Source organism: Manacus candei, unplaced genomic scaffold (assembly GCF_025592945.1).
Source record: "Manacus candei isolate 608988 ecotype Guabito, Panama unplaced genomic scaffold, ASM2559294v1 h1tg000017l, whole genome shotgun sequence".
NCBI lineage: Eukaryota > Metazoa > Chordata > Aves > Passeriformes > Pipridae > Manacus > Manacus candei.
The window spans coordinates 17,584,901-17,606,412 of record NW_026138065.1 but is presented as its reverse complement, the minus strand read 5'-3'; the positions used below and the strand labels follow the sequence as shown (position 1 = coordinate 17,606,412).

At 37.7% G+C, this 21,512-nt stretch overlaps 1 protein-coding gene across 1 annotated transcript in view; it reads right to left on the bottom strand.

The window, feature by feature from the left end:
* LOC127469156 (uncharacterized) overlaps positions 1-21,512 on the bottom strand; it is a 643,570-nt gene that overhangs the window by 173,827 nt on the left and 448,231 nt on the right. The window lies entirely within an intron of this gene.

Sequence of the window (21,512 nt, the reverse complement as noted above, 5' to 3'; positions counted from 1 at the left end):
TTTGCTGTTGTTTGTAAGAGACTTTTCCAACTGCCTTCATCATAGCTCTTTAATCTAGTCTTCCAGTAGTTTGTTAGAGAGAAAAGAATGGGGGAGCAGCTCTAACTTTTTTCGATAATAACACTGATTGACTGATTTTCACTTCTGACCTTTTCGAGCCAGAGTTTTGTTTGCTCTGCTTCTGGATATCTGATGACACTTTAAGTTGGATTTATTTCTGTAAAAAAAATAATTGAATTCTTCAAGAAAGGTCGCAGTACTAAAGGAGAGTTTCATCTTGAATGAACTATATCATCTCTGCTGCACCCTTCCTTTTAACATGGGAATGAACATTTGCATGAATGCTCTTTATTTCCTCATCTAGTGTAAAATTCCTTATGGTCCTCTTTTAGATTACTCACTGTTTAGGAAAGGTCTTGGAGGGGAAATGGTGATTTGTAATATTGCAAAGTACTAGCTGGTGAAACAGACTGTGTGCATGTATAACATGATTTTTGTGTATTGTTATGCAAGCAATATCTGATTCCATTGAGATAACAGTAAAGCATCCTACAGCTTTGACCAGATTCAAAGAAACTCATACTGCTTGTTCTTTTCTTTCTAATTTTAGGGTTTCATCTACTTGCTTTGACATTTCAGTGTTGTGTTTTTAAGTCCCTACCCTCATGTTCTTTAAGCTTCAGCAAAAGAGAGCACTTTCAGTATACATTGTCTGTAAAAATGTCCCGTGTCCTACAAATATTCTAATACATCCAATCTGTTCTAAAAATTCAAGAGGGACTTGTATCTTCTCAATCTAGTCACCTTCTTCCTGAGGTAGCTTAGATTAATACTTTTGATCCTTTCCTGCTGTGAGCAACTTCAGAATCCATTGCTATTGCAGGAGAGGAGACTCTGGCTTTACCCAGTCTGTGAAGATCCTTGGATCATAGCAAAAAATGCTCAGATTCTCACAGAGTTTAACCATCTTCTGCAAGCTGACCTGGGGACACTGGGCACCGCATCTGGGGGACCATCATTGGAGCAGATAATCTGGATCAATGGCTGCTGGGCTGCTGTCCGGAGAATGAATCCTGGCTGAAGAAGGACAGAACAGAAACCATATCCAGAAAATCATCTCTAATGTATTTTTTTTTCTTTATACTTTAGGCCTCAATTAATTTCATACCGCTTTCTTCCATCTCCTTCATTAGCGCCCTGACTACTCCTTCATACAGTTAAAGCAAATGACCCCGAAAAGTGAGGACGTCCATTTGAAAGAGCAACTGAGTTTTGTGCAAAGCCCAGAGTATTTTTTTCTGCACAATCAGGGGAGTAATGACAACAGGTCTGCCAGTTTCAAGGTAAAGTTTTCCATCTTCAGGGAACGTTTAGACTGCAATAAGGATCAAACTAAAACACCAAAGGCAAAAATGCAGAGGAGGCTCAAGATTAGCTGGGCAGTTTGCTGCAGGAACAGGGAAGTAAGTTCCTTGATTTTTCTTTGAAGAAAACAAGTTTGCTGTGTACAGCTCATACAAATAGGGAGAGAAAGAGGTGTCTGACTAATAGGGAAAGATACAGTGAAATCTAAATTGCAGTCCTTGTTATACATACAGCCCTTTCCATATGCCAAGTTAGGATCCATGCAGGTGAATGAATGTTACCCTGGTATGTCTGGGTCCCCAGGTTGGGTGCTAGCACATGTAGAATTAAGCACACTTAGTGCTTGTACACTGGCAAAGACTGGTGTAAAGATGTGTTAAACAGGACAGTCTCTTGCATCCAGAAGAGGGGATCTTGTCGGTAAGCCTAAGAATCAGCAGGAGCTTGTGTAAGTGGTCATACCAAATGATTATCAAGCTATGAAAGCAACACGTAATTCAGTGCAGGCTTGTAGAGATAGTGTATATCAAGATAAAGATATCTTTCATAGAATCATCGAATCACAGAATGGTTTGGGTTGAAAGGGACTTTAAAGATCATCTAATTCCAACCCCCCCTGCTGTGGGAAGGGACACCTTCCACCAGACCAGGTTGCTCAAAGCCCCATCCAACCTGGCCTTGAACACTGCCAGGAGCAGGGTATGCAGTAATTTCTTTTTTGCTTCGCTCCACAGGCTGTTTGCACGTGAGCAAAAGGACTGGGTTCAGCACTGTTGATAGGCACTGTTATCATTATTTTTGCTTGTTACTTATCATGTATTTCAGGCTCTGCAGTGACAGTGATAGTGATTAAATAAAAACTGAAAAATCACTAGCTTGACTAAGTATTTGCCATAAAGGAACATTTATTTAAAATGTCATAGCAATACTCTGAAGTGGTACAGAAACTGTGAAGTTTAATGTATACAACAAATGGGATTAAAGCTCTATGGCTCAAGACCTCCACTACAAACCCACAACAATATTTTTCTTCTAACCTAGTTGCATCTTCATAAAATCTGTTAAACTGCAGCTTACAGAGGAAGTGTAAATCACAGGGCAAATTAAAGTACAGTAACTCTGAAAGGACAAATTGATTTAACTAGAGATGTAGTACTTACAGGAAAAAGAATTGAGATTACTGAAGGTTCAGTGCACAGAAGCAGCATTTAGTATGATGGAAAAGTGTATACCACGAATTAATTCTGTCAGTTTTGTGCTGGCCTGTTTCTCATTTTACATGGCAAATTGTTTGATCCATGTTATAATGTAGGTACTTTTACAACCCAGGGAAATTTTCTGCCCCAATCTGAAGATAAATAATTTAATCATAGGTATTTCACTAGGCATCTTTCAAACTAATTTAATTAGGTTTCATTGTTTACAGCCTGTGTCTGTCGGTACTGCATCCAGAGTTAATTTAGGAGAACAACCTGCTTGTAAACTGTAGTTTGAAAAAAAATAGAAAATTGGTTACTTGTTATTATTTATAACTCCAAAGAATTCCAGTTTGAATATCTGTGTTTCCTCTTTCTCTTAAGGAATTTCTTCTTTTTATGAATTTCTGTCTGTAATCTTGCCATTCCTGTGCCTGTAAATACATATATTCTCATGTAGTTTAGGAAGGAATTATAGCATTACAGTGGTTTTGGACAGATTTTGAGCTCTGCTATATTCCTGTAACATCTCAGAATTTCCAGGGGCCTCAGAAGGGTTGTTCCAGATTTATAGTTGTATAAACATCAGCAGAATTCTATTCCTTTACATTTGCATTCAGAGCTAATGCATTAGTCATCTAGGTCCCTAAACAGGTTAATTATCTAGTCCAGTTCTTCAGTGCTGTTTTTTAACTCATAACTTTTATGAATTTCATATAACATTAGATAACAATAAAAAGCTTAAAGATAAACTAAACTTTTAAGGATGGAAACTGCTGATATTTTTTACTAATTTCTAGATCTTCTGTATCATTGGTACTCTTTGGGAAAGTTCTGATTTACAAAATATGATCTCACAGTGTGTTTTATCTTATTGGCTTCTTGCCATATTGCCAGAATGCCATGTATTCAGAGAGAGGCAACCAAAATGCACGCTTCAGCATGCAGAGAAAGAGTGCAAAGCTGGTTTTCATTTTCTAGAAACAGATCCTAGTTACAGTCTTCCTCCAACTGAATGGCTTTCTATTGTTGGTTTTGTGCTTTTGATTGGGTTCTTTGGTTTTATGTTTTTGAGACGTGTACCATACATTGACAGGAGAAGTCCGAGTTTCAGAGGTTTTCTTAGAGTAAATTTAAAGCTTCTGAAAGCGTTACTGGAAACCATAATTTTCTGCCTGCTCACAAATTCAGCACTTACTTATAGCTCTATCTGCACCAGTCAGGAAAGATCCCCTACAAAATGCTACATATTTTTCCACCCTTTCTTAGAAGGTACTACTCTAGAAAAGATAGCCTGTTTTGTATTATGCTGAGTTTCAAAAATTGTCAAAAAAATTCTATTTTAGAAAATGCATCTTAGAAATAGTATCTTGAAGAAGATATCAACTTAAGAAATAATATCTTGTTGCTAACCTCTATGAAGAGTTTTTTGGTTTTCAAGCATCTACATAGTTCATACTGTAGCTATACTGTTCATTCCCCTCCCACTAGTAATTTAATACCGGTATTTTCCATAGAACTATTCAGCAGTGTTCAAAATGTCATTAGCAGAAGGGAAAAAAGAAAGAAAAAGAAAGATTCTGATCAGAAATGAGAACTGCCTCAGAAAAAGCCTGGTTCAAATATGCACTGAACAGGACTTTAGTTGTCAGTTTCGTTTGTGGGCAGTTCATGTGAGAGTACTTCAAATGGTCTGGGAAAAGCTGTGCAAAACAGCTCCTCAGTGACGTCTTTTCTTATCTTGAGCACTAATATTTTTTTCTCCTTGCCTTCTTTTCATCTTTATTCATCTAACTGTATATATGAAATTAATGACTAGTAATAGATGGATACAGATACAGTAATTTTGCTTTCCTCCCCATGCCCCGTCCTTTGTATTTTTTCTCTCTTTCCCTCCATTAGCTTATTTGAGTAATATTTTACCTCTTTTGAAGCAATGCAAATATCTTTGTTCTTATTTGCATTTAGGTCCCAGTGATAAAATTCTGGTAAGATTCAAGACAGAATTTTCATTTCCAAGAACTAGACAGATTTCTGAAACTGACTGTGGAATACTCAGTTTAATTTCTTGAGTGATAAGATAGCACTTGGTGAAATAGCAAGGAGCATTTAACAACTCTGCAGAAAGGATTATTTTACTGAGAGTGTTCAACACAGATAAAACCAGGAAGTTTAGAAATTGTGTAGAAAGTCATGCTCTCACAAGATTTGGTCACTGTCTAGGTCAAGAGTTACATGATGTTTAGACAAAGTTCATGTCCTGATGCTTTGCCACCCATAGGTGAAGAATTTGATATGAATTTGAGCATCTGATTATGCAGCTGGTACACAATTTATTTGTTGTTAGCCTTTTTATTTACTACATGTTAAAAATCTTCATCTTTTTCAGCCTGAATGGTGTTTCTCTGGCAGCACTTTTTACGTGGCTTTATAGCTGTGCCCAACAACTAGTTTTGTTCTTGCTTCTGTAACATTTTCTGCAATTTCAGCCAAGGTATTGACATATGTGAAGAATTGTGCATTTGTTGAACTCCAGGGTTATTTACATTTTGTAGGCTTTAGTCAATAACCATCAACTACTAAGATAAAGTATGAGGAGTGATATTCACTGGAAGAAGCACAGAGTACTATAAGTGCATTGGAAGATGAAAAGATGGTATACAGAAATACTATGCTATTGGGAAGTTTAGTAATGTCAGTTTTGGAGTTCTTTCACAAGTTTGCATAGGAGGTGGATTACTGGATATAACAGGTTCAATTCTGTCGTACCTCAGGAGTGATTCTCCTGAACACAGCTGACTGCACAGTCTACCTCTCTTTTAATATGAGTACAGGGATGGAGTTGTTTATGCATTTTAGACCACACCACCAAAGTAGTATCTGGACCTATGTGAAGCTTAGCAGAAAGAGGCTGAATGTGGCAACTTAATTTTTATCCATCAATCTCACTTTTGTTTATAAAACCATTTGAAAAAAGCATATCATATTAGGTCTTCTCAGTTTTGATAGTCATAGTTAACCTCCTGAACAACTTGCCTTTAATGATATTTTCTCAGTTAGAATGTAATTCATGAGCTGTCTTGCTGACTGAGGAAGCTTCAGATATTTTTTCTTTCAAAACAGATACTTACCCTTATCTCCCCAGCAGAACAAAGCCATTGATGAATAATCACTCTTACAGTTTTTCTGAAATATCAAAGTTGTCTCCCCTCAGGGTAGAGAATTCCATACTGTCCAAGGGGAAAGCAGGCCGTGTGAATATCCTTGCTGAATTCCTAATTGTTTGCTCTGGCACTTTCCAGTGAAGCAGCTGGTTGTCTTTGGAAAGCTATGCTTGTTGTTTTGGGTTTGAACATCATATGTCTTTAATTTTCAGCACTAGCCACAGGGATAAGTATCACAAATATCTGCTTGAAGGCCTTTTGCCCTTGGGAACCCAATATATACTTGGCAGCTTCTCTGACGGTGGGACTGAGAGGATAATCAAAGTTGACTCATTGCCTTATATCCCCTCAGGGAAAAAAAAAGAATAAAAAGGGCAATTGCTTCTTCCTTCAGTTGCCTGAAGCAAGTCTTTCCAGTCTTGTAGAGAAAAAACTAATGTAATTTCTAAAACAATCTTCCCTCTGTATGAAAAAATTATTCCATCCTGTATCATACAGCTGATTCTGGGGCTGGATTTCCTTGCATCAAATTATGGTCCTGGGTGGACTTCAGAAATCCATAACCACACACATAACCAGAAATGAACATTCATATCTTCCATTCATTACTTACTTCCAACAGAATCTACTGTCATTTTCTTCAACTCAGCATACAGTAAACTGTAATGAAAATGAGTTTGTATGGTGCTGTTTAAGCTTGCAGGAGGAGAGAACATGGAGTGTGCTTTATTTATTGTGTCCAAGCTGTTTACAGACTCTGATCTTCTATTGCACAATTAGGACCAACATAAATAGGCATCTCACTATGACTTTTAGTGAAGATATGTTCATTATTCTGCCCATGGGTATAACTTCCCAAATATTCCTCATTTTATATGCCACACTGAAGTGAAACAGTCATTAGTGTGCTGGTAACATCATAACACAAAGAGGAAGTCTGAGCCCCAATGTATGCATTAGCTAAAGATTAAGCAGGGTGCCAGATGAGCTTTGATTCATTTTAGAAATGTTGCTAGGCAGAGCTCCAAGCTCACACCAAATGATGCCAAGATATTTGCTCATGTCTCCTTCACCCCTTATCTCAAATGGTGCAACTGCCAGAAATAATTTTCCTTAATAAAAACTTCATGCATTTTGTATGTTGCTCTTTCTTATGGAAATCTGATTAGTTTATGATTTTTATTTGAAAATAGAATTCAATTGTTGTATTTTAGATCTGAAAAGCATCTTTCTTTAAAAGAGCTTTTCCATTTTTCGAGGAAACACATTCCTTTTATTTTATAATCAGCTCAACGCAGGCACAAGGATCTTACAGGAGGTGGTGGCAATTATCAACTAAGTCCATCACTTTATTTTTAAGTCTCAAAGTCTCGCTGTTAGTCCTGAAATTCAGTGCTTTTCTAGGGAGTGTGCTTTTGAGTTGATGAGGGATTTGTTATACTACTCAAATACAAAAGAGAATTTTAGCTGGAGAAGAAGCTCTCCAAGATGAATGGATGTATTATCTTAGCATGGATCTGAACTTTGCCTGGAAAACACTGCACAGGCTTTCAGTGATACAGAGCCCATTGGAATCAGCTGTTGTCTCACAGCTGAAAATAATAGGGCTCAAAATGGTTCTAATTTTTCCTGATTTGAAAGGTAAGTTGGTTTGACTTTTTCAATGCTTCATTTAAAATATGCTTATATAGTATTTAATTATATTGATATATGTAATTAATCACTGTCCAACAAAGAGAATATGGCCTTAATCTGTAAGCAAGATCCACTCTTTACACTTGCAGGAGTGTATGCCTGCACATAATTGTACAATTTGCATTGGTTTTGCTTTGTAACAAGTTCCTTAAGTTATAAGGAACTTCAGTTTTCATTAAAGTATGATTCCATTAGCATCTTTTATGTTTACTTCCATTAATTTATTACATGCAAGGACCAAAGCTCCTCAATCAGTGTTGTGTGTTTTATACAGAAGAGCCAGACAGAGGTGTGGCACAGGGTAAAGTCATTTTATTTCTCCTTTCTTATTTCTTTTAGCTCTGCTTCACACTAAGGTACAGAAACCACCTTGCACAATGTTGCATAGACATAGGAAGGCACCAAGTACTTGAGCAAGGACTGAAGCAAGAAAAACAAATATGATGCTAAGAGCAAAGCACAGCAGAAAATACTTTAGGAGGATCTATAAAAAGTTTAAATTGGTAAAACATGTATGTGGGTGGGTTAGAAAGAGAATAAAGCATAATTAAGTTACTGAAGCCTCAGCAGGCCTCTGAACATTGTTCGGCATGCATTGCAGTTTGCTTTAAAGAAATGTCAAGAATACCCACATCCTTAGAAAGGGGACTTTTTTTGTAGTTTAGCATTAATTTTAACAAATGCATGAAGGCTGCCCTTTCTGGGGCTTTGAGTCATTCTGCTTCAGGGTACTGAGTGTATTACAGGAACACATAAAGGCAAAAATCCCACCTTCTGCAAACTAGTGACAGAGCAGGGCCGTGCATATTGGGCACAGCTGAAAGTTAGAGGAAACTTTGCCATCCTGCATGACAAAGGGCACTGGGTCACAACTTCTTCTCCAAGATCTCTGCCTCTCTGCCTTGGTGGGGATAGCCCCCTGTGGGGGTCCCTGCCTGCACACTAAAACTAGGAGAAGGGTGGATGGCTGAGAGGGAATAGCTTTGCCCTGAATGCCTTTGAAGTTGTAGAGAGCAGAGAAAAGAGTGCCAATCACTGAAAAGTATCCTTGCAGCTACTGAACAGCATTTCTAATTCCTCTATAATGTAGACAGTTTAGGTTCAAGGCCCCCATGCCATGGGTGACCCAGATGCCATCCTGTTCTCCTTCCCCCCCAGCCCCTTCTTGTCCTTCTCTTTTCCTGGAGCTGGGGGTGACCCTGAGTGACCACCACAGCGAAAGACTCAGGCTTCTCCTTTACAAAACCCCGTGTTGCACCAGAGGCTGACAGAAGAAAACACAACTGTGATCTTCATAATGCATTTTGTTGAATGATAGTACTTCTGCAATCATCACAGCAGACCAAATCTCCTGAATGCAGCCATGCAAGTGCCATGGTGCACACAGTGCAGTACAGGCAGGTCCCAAAACTAAAGCCAGACAGAAGTTTTGGCCTCCACTTCAATAGGTAGCCTTTCATTTAACTCTCCTTTTCACAGTCCCCAAAGCCCAAGGCCTCTGAGCATTGGTTCTGTCCCTTGTCAAGCCTATGTCCTCCCCAACACATCCTTAGAGGAAGGCTCAGCAGGCTCTGTCAGAGTGGGAGACTCCTGCACTGGCAGATTAGTGTAGTGTTGTGGCTGGGAAGGTCACGTACAGCAGCTATAATTGTGAAATTATGAAGAGTAATGAGGATTTGAGCTGTTATTTTTCTCATAAATGCACATTCTTATGTGCAGAAAAACCACAGCGTTGACTGAAAATATTATGATCTTCAGGGGAAAAAAAAAAAGATGTAGACCAGAAATGTCGTGCCTTTCCATATGGTCCACCTAAAAAAAATTAAAAATTACCTTTTTTAAGATGGCTACCAGCCAACATTTCAGAAATATTTCTTTTGTGTTTATGCTCAAAGTGATTTATGTCCAAGTACTCTCTAGCTGGTTCTCAAATTGCAATAATGATTTTCATTGTTTGTTTATAATTTTATCTGAACATTTCTGCCTGCCATGTCATATATTCTGAACCAGCAAAACTGTCATTTACAGGCAACTGCTGTGCCCATGTAGATTCCATTGTTCTGTCTTGTCTCTGACTGTTCACATGTATTATATGTAAGTTTTTGGAGACGAAGGAAAGAAAAAGGACCATGTCCTCACCCTGCTGACCAAGAAAATAAGTTTTTGAGGAAATTATTCTGACAGATGTGTAGGGAAGTCAGGATACTTGGACCAAGTGGCAATTTTTTCCATGGGGAGAGTTAATGTACTTTCCCATGAAAGAGGTAAGTCCAGAGCTGTTTGACATCAGCCCAGAAGTTGTGAGGCAATCGGATCATGACAGAAGTGCAGTTGGGCCCAGCTGTGGTGAACAAGGTCATTGTGCAGTCCACTGCATGAAGAACGTGCTCCAGGACTTCAGGATTTGCCTACAAAATGTCACAGAGGAGATTTAGTTGAGACATTTGAGCTGAAAAATCTGTCTACATAAAAGTAGACATACTGTTTTGCTCAGTTGAGACAAACGTGCATGTTAATGGCTTGTATGTCCTTTCGGTGATTTTGCATGAAAACAGAGGAAACGGAGAATGGATTTTAAGAATAAATAGGGAGGGATGAAGTAGACAGTAAAAAGAAACAGTATATTTATCCTGGAATCAAAATTCAAGAAAATAATGCCGCTCATATCAATATAAATACCCATAAGACAAATTAGGCTGTTTCAGTGAAAGAACATTGGTTTCTGTTTAAATAAGCTCCAACAAATACTTCAATGTTTCAAGAGAAGCTGAAAATTTCCCCCATTGTTATAATAAAACAAAATAGTGATGCATGTGGGTTGTCTGTTGCTTTATTTTCCACCTTGTGAAAACAAGCGACAAAGAGCTAAGGGATAACAAAGAAGAAACTTAATTGTTCAAAGAGAAAAACACACAGTATGCAAAGGGTTTGTTTGTTGTGAGTTTTTTCTGCAGAAAGTACCTTTTCTTTAAGTGTCAGTATTTTTCTTTTCAAAATACATAAGAGAAATTAGAACTAAAAAATATCTTATTCTCCTTTTTAGTTGAGACTCCTATAGATTTGTAGACACTGGCTAGCAGTCTGTTGTGATCACTGTCTCATCTGACTCATATAAATCAGCTTGTATCATTTCACTCAGTAATTCCTTTACCAAGCTTATAACAACATAGTGCTAATTAAAAGGTTGTGATCTGATAGTGTTTTCACTTATGCCACGAGTTCCAATGACTTTAAAAGAACTAATCACACCCATACTAGGGATTAAAAATATCACGTTAATCTTAAAGTGTATTGATACTAAAAACATGATGAAACTACTGCTATCATGCATTCTGAGTGAGAAACCCACAAGGATTTTGTGCTGGAGGGATGGTTTTGGAGGTGAAGCCATGGTTCTTTCTTTCATCCTCTTCTCCAGCTCTCAGTCTGCCTATAGAAAACTCTCAGAGGATCATCACTGGCTTCTGCACAGAACTGTGCAATGTGGAGTGTGTGGCTTGTGCCACAGATACCATTCCAGCAGTGGTGCTCTGTCACTTGGTCTACATGGAGACTTCACAGACCCTCGTGGCATGCACCACAAATCCACATACACCCAAACAGAGAATATGAATCTTGTTTTGCAAGAACCTGATTCTGGACAATCCTGGATCTTGTAGGTCTTTATAAAAGATACCATGTTCATGCTTCAGTGTGCCTCATGCCATATTTTCTATTTTATAATTGCAGGGTAGATGCACAAACAGGTTTGCCAGCAGTGGCTTTGATTCCACAAACATGCAACAGGGAGTGTTAAGGACACACTTTGCCTTGGAAAGTCAGTTAAAGTCTTGAGAGGAGAACATGATAGCTACTGAATTCTCTGACTGACAGTAATTTAGTGCAACTTCTTTTAGCACTCACAAAAATGTGACTTGAAGAATAAATCATTCACAAAGGACTCCTCAGGAACAGTCTAAAGCTTCAGGCCAGAGTATTTGTTTTAAAAGACTGTTGCTTGAGCTCATCTATTCTTGGGTCAGCTCAAGCTTTTCTTTTGTTCTTGTCAACTTAGCATCTTCAATTTTCTTACAAAAAATTTACCAGGCATCGGGGATGTATAATGGTGGGAGAGAAAACATGGTTTTTTTTCTGAACGGCTAATTATTCTTCGGCTTTCAGACAACTGTGAATATCCTCTCTTTTCCAACATTACTCCATTAAAAGAAGACCCCAAAGCCAGAATTGTTAGTGAAGGCAGGTATGTTCACTAGAAAAGCAAGTCCCCCAGCTCTAGTCCAATTTGTTTCGCAAATAGATCTCAGGAACTAGCAGCATCAAGGAGCAACCCAGCTAGCAGCAGTCACTGTATCCCACATGCTAATGTTAATTTTAACAACATAGTCCATGAAATTTTCAGAAGGCACAGAGAGTACTGGGAGTGGAAAGAACAGAAGTTTTTGATGGAGGGAAGCAGCATTCACACTTTGATAAGCTCCAAAAATGTCTTTTCCAAACAGAGGTGCTTTGTATTACACCATTCCTGTTGGCCATTTGGGGGTTTTCCATTAGATGTATGAACTTCTTGCCACAGTAACAAAGGTCAGGCACTATTGTGCCTCTTTTATGAAGCTGACTAGCACAAGTCATGTATACAAACCCGGGAAGTATTTATTTATGTGGAATACATACTTAAATAGTGGACTACAAATCATTTAAAGATGCCTGTGATATGAATCATACCACAATTTCATGGATAAGTGGAAACATTATGCAACTTATTGAGTTTTTAAAGCACTAACGAATGTGAACTATACAACAGACTCAAGCTGGACCTTTTCACCTCTTCTAATATATGCTGTGGCTATTTAATATTCCTCACTAGGGAGTAATGCTGACCTACAAGTCAGCAATATATTAGGCACCAGAGCCATGAACCTAGTGAGAACATAAACTAAACTGATTTTCAATTTTGGTACATTACAAAAAGGGCCATTATTGTGAGGTTAGAGATGTCAAAGTTGGTGACCTGGTATAATGAAGTATTCCCTGACACATAGTCAAGCATGAAAAGTAATTGGAGGCAGTATAAACTTTTAGGGGTTTAGGGTTTTTTCCCTCTCAAATTAAATATTCTTTTTCACACCGTTTTTTTAAAATTAAAAATAATAATTTTTGTGAAGCATTGTAAAAGCAGAAATGATGCTCCTGTAAAGTTTGCAGCCGATGGAGAAACCTCTGTGTTTAGAAATGAGGTCACATCTTAACGCTTGGGTTACTTACATAAGGCAGTGATGAAAAGCAAGTTGCTACCTGCCAGCTAGGAATGACATTAAAATATTATGGCAGCATGTGACCAGCTTTAGAGCTTAAAATCATGAAAGGACATAGACAATGTCCCCTTTGAAGAACATTCCTGAAGATCACTTTACAGTTTCTTCTAAGCTTTAAAACACAGAGTAAACTGCTCCAAGTCTAAGCAGCAATGATAAAAGTCTTTACTTCTTAGCTGCAACATCATGTTTGAAAACCCACCACTAAAGTGTGCACAGGTCTTTCAGCTTGTCCATCAGACAAAAGGGGTTAGCACTTTGTCTTGGGAATGATGTATTAATACTGTGAATATGCTTCAGATGTTCATTATGGTTTCACATCCCAACTTTCTGCACTGGATTTGACCAATTTATTCCTGATTTCCTCTGGCACAGCATTGTGTGAGCTGGCACAGCATCTCTCCCCAAGAACTAGACTGCAGAGGGCACTCCTATTTAAGAAGGAATCACAGTCTCCAGGCTCATTTACTTTTAGTCTTGATGATTCATTGGTATTTTTTATTCTTTAATAATTAATGACATTATTATTACACTAAAAGGAAAATCCTATTATTCTTGACAATTGGCTTTGTTATGATTATTTACTACTCCCCACCTCCCCAAGTTTATACAATTATAATGCCTGTCAATGCTCATATCATGTTCAGGTCATCAGCCTCAGAAATTAAACATACACAGAAGGGCAACCTATTAATATGTCATCCCTGGCAATAACGTGAGTGAAGCAGCAACAGGGAGTGTGTAGATGAGTATGGAGATGGCTTTTGCTAGGTGCCTGGAAAGCCAGAAGTGCTGTCTGAGGCAAACCATCCATGAAGCAACATGAAAACCACTTTCCTCTTGTCCCATCTCAGGAAAGGTTTGTTGGAAGCATTACTTTGGTCTGGGTTTCAGCTGTGACAGTGAGGAAAGAAGCAGCCTCTCAAACAACAGTTCCTGAACCTCGTGAAGCGGATTTCTGCTCCCTGAGATTTTTCAGGAGATGGGGCTGGACAAATAGGCTACAACTAAATGTGGCCAGACATCTGTAGTTTGCTGGCATAGCAGAGGCAGTACGTTGGAATAGAGACTGTCAATAGCAAGCAGCTGGGTTCAGGTTGCCTTAATGCAAACAACTCTCTAGAGGTGCGATGTTAGGCCATTAAACCCCTGACATGCCTCAAGAATAGGAATAAGTAAGTGTAGTTTATGCTAGCCTCACACAACCACACACATACACACTCACACCCTTTTTATGAAATAGAGATAAAACCTAGAGTGACATCATCCAGCAACTCAGTCTTAAGTCTGAATATCTTAAACTTGACTCTAGGAGTTCAGATGGAGCCTATGGAGCTCCTACACTGTGGTTTAAATGCGCTTCCAATATTTAGCTTTATTTAATAAGAACAAGTCTGTACTAGCTTTGGCTTCTGCAGGGGATACAGCTCATGTATCATCCAACTGACAACAGAAGGGTCGTTTCGTTTCCTGTGAGTAGTGGAAAGTGATCTGCCTTCTCACACTTACCTCTGGAAGCTTGTCACAGGGAAAGCATAAGATCAGGCTAATGCTGTGCAAAAGAACTGACTGAACCAGAAGAGTGGGACCTGGCTGTTGGAGCAGAACACACACTTCCACAGCTGGGCCTTGAATCATGTTTATTTTCAAACCAAAGACCTCACATTTCAAGTGAGAGATTTGCTCAGTAAAATGCATGCATTTCATATTTCATTACCACATGCTGTATATCTCATACAGTGGTTAAGAAGTGAAGGAGTGTGGAAAGGACAGTTATCCAGGGGAGTTGCAACCATAAAGATTCCACTGAATAGGATTTTCCCTTGTTCCAAACTGTTATCTGACTAGATAAAAACATTCTGCTTTATGATTAAGCTAATTGTGTTGGACAAGCCAGTCTGCAACCCCAGAAGCCTGGATTTTCAAATGTGCTGAGCACTGGCATCTGCAACCAAAGTCAGTGGGGACATTTAAAGTGCAAATAATGCAAAGTTCTTTAAAAAGTCAGGCCAGAGGCTGTCTGGGAAACGGGAGTAGAGATGCTACCTTGCCTCACAGGGGTGCTGTGAACATTCGTGGCACAGCAACTTACACTAGTGAAAAGTTACGCTGAAAAGTCTGTGGGGAAAAAAAACTTTTTTCAGATTGGGTTTTGGTTATAAATGTTAAGAAAAGGCCTCAAGCCACAGACTGAAAAATGGAGAGGAAACAAATATGTAGACTGAACGGATAACAGATCCTGCCCCTCACTCCAAAAATAGGTTAAAAATCATACTAGGTACACCACACAGACTGAATTAATGTTGTGCAGGCATATCTAATTCTAGCATTCCCTAGAGCATTCCCCCTAAAGGAGGTGTGTGGTTTTTTCTTTTTTACGTGTATGCAATATATTTGTAAATATAGGTAACATGCATAAACAACGTGTATTTGCGTAAGAAATCTTCATAGATAGTCCAGTAAAGAGAGACAAAGATGATTAAAGGACTGATGCATCTGACATGCAAGGAGAGGCTGAGGTGGGACTGCTGAGCCTGGAGAAGAGAAGGCTCATGGTGGGAATCTCATCAACTTGTACAAATACTCAAAGGGAGGGTGTAAAGAAGACTCAAGAGATTCAAGCTCTTCTCAGTGCTATCCATTGAAAGGAAAAGAGGTAATGGGCACAAATCTCCTGAAAGACAGGAGATTCCATTAAGAATACTTAAGAACATGATATTTTTACTACTAGGGTGATCCAACACTGGATAAAGTTGCCTGGTGAGATTGTGGAGTCCCTATCCCTGGAGACATTCAAAACAACTGGACAAGATCTTGAGCAACCTGCTTTCATTGACTCTTCTTTTAGCAGAGGTTGGACTGGACAATCTCCAGAGGTGCTGTCCAAGGTCAACCAATTTGTGATAAGTAAGGAAATATTTTTTCAGATTTCTTCCTTATTCACTTTCTTTGCAGTGTTGACAGAATAGATCAATTTGCATTCTGTTCTGTTTTGGGGTTTCTACTTTTTTTCCTCCTTTGTCAACTCAATCTTTTCCTTTTGAGGATGCTGCTCTGTGATATTACAGGTTATTTAGTGGTCTGCTGGGTCTCCCGAGATTAAAACCTGTTTCTTTTGTGAATGAAACTTCAGAACAACATCACACTGACAAATGAAAACAAATAAAAACTGTAGCATAGATTGTAGCAGAAACTGAAATGAAAATATTCTCCCTGAAGTCACTACAGTACCAACTGAATCTATTTCAATGTACTTTTTCAACTGAATAGGGAAAACACTTGTAATAGGTGAGGACTAATTTGCCCATAACTATCTATAAACTGAAGAATTGACCAACAATGAGAGCTGACATCCTAATAATATTAGTAGGCTGAAATTATTATATAAAAAGAGAAATTTGTAATTTAGGTCATTTGGGGGAGTGGTTCTAAGGAAATAGAAATACCAAAGTTGAACACCCATAAAAACAATAATTAGCAGTAAATATTGCCTTGCAGCCTGCTGTTACAGCTGAGACAGTTTTGTGATATTTTAGATGCCATGACACAGTGATTTATGTGCATCTCTTTCTAAATGTTAGAGCAAAACTATGTTCTATTGCTTTAACATATTTCCTGCAATTCCATGAATGATTGTGACTGACCTACTCACTTTACAGTAAATTTTAGTAGGTTTTCAAATTAGTATTTAAACATATAGTGACTGACATGACATAAACTCAGCAGTGTACCTTACTGGAGTGATGGGAACACTTTAAATACTGCTTTATAACAGGTGGAAGTACAGCAAACCATTTATATGATTAACACAGTTACTATTAGGAGGCTGGAAGATAATTACAGAATGATTCACCATGTTTTGTTATTGTAGTAGTTACTCATATTTGGATTGTGGTAACATTCAAAAATTGTTCAGCACAGCTGCAAAAAAAAACCCCTATCAAAATCTATAAATACTTCACAGGCAAGCAGAGGTAACACTGTGTCACATTGCACATGTTAATTATGGAAGATCTTCAAACCAGATATCAGGGGTTTTCTTCTTTCAAAATTTCTTCTTGTTTTTCTCTTTAACATTAGTTATTTAACCACTTGTTTCAGTTGGCCTGTATTGCTATTTCTTGTCGATTTTTTTTTGTTTCATTTTGTTTTGTTTTGTTTTGTTTTGTTTTAGTAGGACTCTGGAAAGTACAACTGACTGGTATATTTATATCATGCGAGTATGTAATGAGTGCTATTAGACCATCTTTTTGCTCATTCAAATTTCTAAGTAGAATGGATCTTCTGTGCCTGATCTAACTTCAACAATACCACAAGCACTTTTTTATAGTGATATTCAGGCTGATTTTCAGACTTTTTTTCTCACATATTTTGTTTTACTCCTAAAGATCCTGATAGGGGGCTCAAAATATCACTTCATCTCTTCTAAAACCTACCCTCAGTATCTGAACCTGGATTGATTTTGCCTCCATGTTTGCATATTTTTTCGGTCAGGAAGAGGAAATAGAAGTGGGGTTCAACAGACACAATTTTAATATTATAACATCCCTTAAGAATGCTAGGTAGTTTGCTCACCTTGTTTTCTACTTCTTTCTACTCTGAGAAGCCTTGGAAAAGTTAGTGATTATGTGTTTACTGGGATTTGCTCTATTCCTGTAATATGAATAAATTTTTTTCACAATAAAAAATCTAAAAATGAATCTAGGAGATTTAGATTAGGAAAAATTTCTTCACTGAAAGGGTGGTCAAACATTGGAACATGCTGCCAGGGAAGTGGTGGGATCGCTGTCCCTGAAAGTGTTCAAAAATTATGTAGGTGTGGTGCTTAGGGACATAGTTTAGCAGTGAACCTAGTCATGCAAGGTTGGACTCGATAATATTAGAGGCTTTTCCAGCCTTTATGATTCTATGCCTCTATGGTAATTAGAATCCTTCATGATGTTATTATGCCATTGCTTAAGTCTGTTGTCCAGATTAGTATCCATTGAATGATATATGAAGAGAATGAATAAGTGCAAGGTTTTCCCTAAGTCCCTTGGTGACAAAATGGGTCACTGACAGTGGAAAGGAAAGATGAAGAGATCTCATAAGCCCCAACAGAAAGACTGAAAAGCTTGAACTAGTGGTTTTTTCCTTTGAAGAAATCTGTTGATGAGTCTTCAAGACCTCACATTTCCTAATATCCTGAGCTATAGTAAGGATTATTGGTTTTTGGTTAAAGACAGTTTCACAAATGATGACTTCTAGGAATAATGAAAGTGTTTTGCTGACTCCTTTCTGTGTCATACCTGACAACTCAAAACAGGATGAAAATGGCCAACTTAGAAACAGCAGTTAAAGGACCCAAAAGACAGTTTCCATCAAACGTAAGTTATTTTTATGCTCATCTGGGGTTTTTTGAGGTATTTATGAGGTCCAGATGGAGAAATTATTTCTGAATAATCCTAGAATAAATTATGAGTGCGACCATGCTGGATTGTATTACATTTTCTTCTATAAAAATATTTTCCATTATATTTTGTGGGACATTTCTAACCCGAAGGCTTCAGGCAAAAATCCAGAGCATTATTACAATACAGAGGTCAATGACACATAACAGAATGATAATTGTTTACTATAAAGTATGGATTAAAATGTAGTCAGTTCCTTTGGTTGTTTCTAGATTTTGAATGAAGGCATGGTAATACCACGGGGCTTATATAATGCAGGCAAAACTACGTGCAACCTTTCTTTTTCTTTTCCTAATACTTTTTAAATTCACATGAATTATAGTCAGAATGCTAAACCAAATAGATAAAACATGAAGAATATATCTCTATCAAAAATATTTATTCATGTAGGTGACATTGGGGGACACACAGATAAAAATATTTCCATCAACATCATCATGTGTACTGCAAACACATTGGACACAATGACTGAAGGAGGGACCTCAGGCACCATGTAATCACATAATAAAAAGTAGTTTTTGTTCTAAAGTCTGTGTTTAAAGTACGTACATCACACAGCAATGAGAGAAAGCAGGAATGCCAGGCTGTGACTGGAAAGTGAGGCATGAGAGGCTGGGTGCCTGGCTCAATATCGCTCAGAAAGCTGTACCAGCAGCAGGGACTGCTCTCCCCTAAATCTCGGCCAGCACATCAATAGCAGTAAAAAGGAGAACTGGAAGAAAAATAAATTGACTGACTTTTAGTCTTCCTTCAATGACAGCTTTAACTCTGTTTCAATTTGAAGTTCAGATGAAGGTTGAGTCTTATTTTATCTAAATGAGTTCATCTGTCTCAAATCATGCCTTTACTTTGTTACGCATTTTAACCTTCTGCTTTTTTTCATGTGAAGTAGTAAATACTGGCTCTTTTCAACAGCTGAAATGTCAGGACATGATCATTTTGCATGTGCTAGATAAAATCTGAGAAATGCTGCATTTCTTTTCCAATGACCTCTGGAATGAAATCACAGTTTGTAGGGCTAGAGGGTTGGAAGTGACGTCTACAGTCACCAAACCTGGTGCAGAGAGTTCAGTCCAACACACAGCCACCACATTTATAATCTCTTTCACATGCCCACAGACTGTTGGAGGTCTTTTGGGTTGTTTGGGTTTGTTTTTTTGTTTGTTTTTTTTGCAAGGTATGAGCACTTCGCTGCAAACAGACACTAGATTAGGAAACAAAATATTGCTCTTTGATGAAGACTGAAGCCAACATCCTCAGCTTGAAGGATCAGTCATATTTTATATAGGTGATCTGGTGTGGGAATATTGTTGCTGGATTTTGCCACTCACATCAGTGGGTGTTGTGAGATCCTGACTCCACTACAAGTCCCCACCTCAGGGATGCTGCCCACCTTATCTTGCTGTATTTCAGTTTTCCCACTTTTTCCTAGAAACAGCAAATCTAGAGTGGCTTCAAATCTGCTGGTGAACAGCTTTATGTACGAGCTGTATTCAGTCTGAGGCAGGCCAGAGAAATCCAGACATCGTCAGTATCTGTTATTTGTGAGTACTTTACCCTGAATTAAAAATAATCTTGATCCTCTCTTACTTTTTTTATGATCAGCAGTTTAAGTTGAAAGGGTCACTCCTTTCTCTGTTAGGTCAAGTTCTGAGGTTTTAAGTATTTCCAGGATACATCCTGTCATAGGACATCAGATATTGCATTCCTCCGCACTTTTTAAATCATTGCTTCTTTTTATAAGAAAGTAAAATTTTGTTAGAAACCCATTCAGGTTTACTTCCCTTTGAAAAAAATGAGACCTTCATATTACAAACCATTTCATCATCCAGAGTTTACTGACATCTACCAGATCTAGTTTTAGACAAACAGGGCATTTTTAACACTCATTAAATCTGATCTACAGTTTCTCTTTTTTATAAGAACTATGATATATTTTTTTACATCAAGCCCTTTTTGAAATCAGTCAGGCTTTTTGGAACATAATGGAATAATGGCATAACCTTCACTACAACATCTCAAATGCTACAATATAATACGTTTGCTTAAGTCTGAGAGAAGGAAACCAAACCAATTTATTATAGCCTGTTGATTCACACTCACATGCTGTGCAGTTCGTGTGAAGGTCCCATTTACTTTTTCACATGAACTACCACAGCATGGTTTAAATAGAGATTTCTCTAGCAGTAGTGTTAAGGTTTCTCATTAACATCATTTCTGGAGTCACTGGGCCAAGCATATCCCTAGTGCAATTCCACTGATCTCAGTGGGGTTATCCTTGAGATATATTTGGTCCATTGTTTCTACAGAATCCCTTTGTTCTTTTCTGATCTCTTAAAGAATTTTGTTACTTTGAACATTTCTCACATAACAAGTCATCATGCTGAAAAGTTTGCAACATTTGTAAGTTGTTTCTCAGGTTTTCTACCTATTTGAACACTGAAATAAGGCATTATATCCAATAATTTATTGTTTTTTTATAATTATTTTATAACATACACATATATCCTCTTTTCCAGGAATACAAGTTTAGGTTCTTATTTATATTTTTTTAGATTCCAAAATTTCATGCAAGTCCTAAAATAATCTGAGACAGACTGTAGGGACTTTTTGCATTATTTTCTGCCTAGCTTTACAGCTTGCAGTTTTTTTAAACAAATAGTAAGTGAGCAGTGATACCAATATATTTTCACATTGAAAACTGAGATAGTCAGGTGTTCTATATGAATACTGAATGTTTATCTTCAGTAGCTAGGGGTAGGTTTTGTTTAGTTTTTTGGGGTTTTGTTGGTGGGGGGGTATTTCTATTAGACAAAACATATGCAACATTAAAAAAAATGTTAAATTCAGTCTTTACGCAACATCTTGCACAAGTTAGATTTGCAGTTAATGTCTATTCTGTACATTATACATGTGATTTACATTTTGTTCAGGAGAATGAAAGGTCAGGTCAGGGAAGACAGCATACCAAAATGAAATTATCCCTGTGATATATGGTTAGGTAAATGGAAAACATATCTTTTTTCTCAAAACACCATCTCTGTACAAAACACCTTTCTGTACATTACTGCAGTTTTGCACATGCATTTCTCGACCTTAGTAATGTATATTTATTTCCCCAACAAACTGTAAACTCAGCACATGAACCTCTATTTACTTTACATTCACAGACTGTCAGATATTACAAAGCTAATGCACATAATACATAGAAACTAAATCTGGTTTTTAAAAAATTCATAATCAGTGGAGGAAAATGACTTGGACTGGGATCCCTAGTTCCCTTAACTCATACTTATCTTGCTGTCAAGGTCTTTTACTTCTCCAAACTCT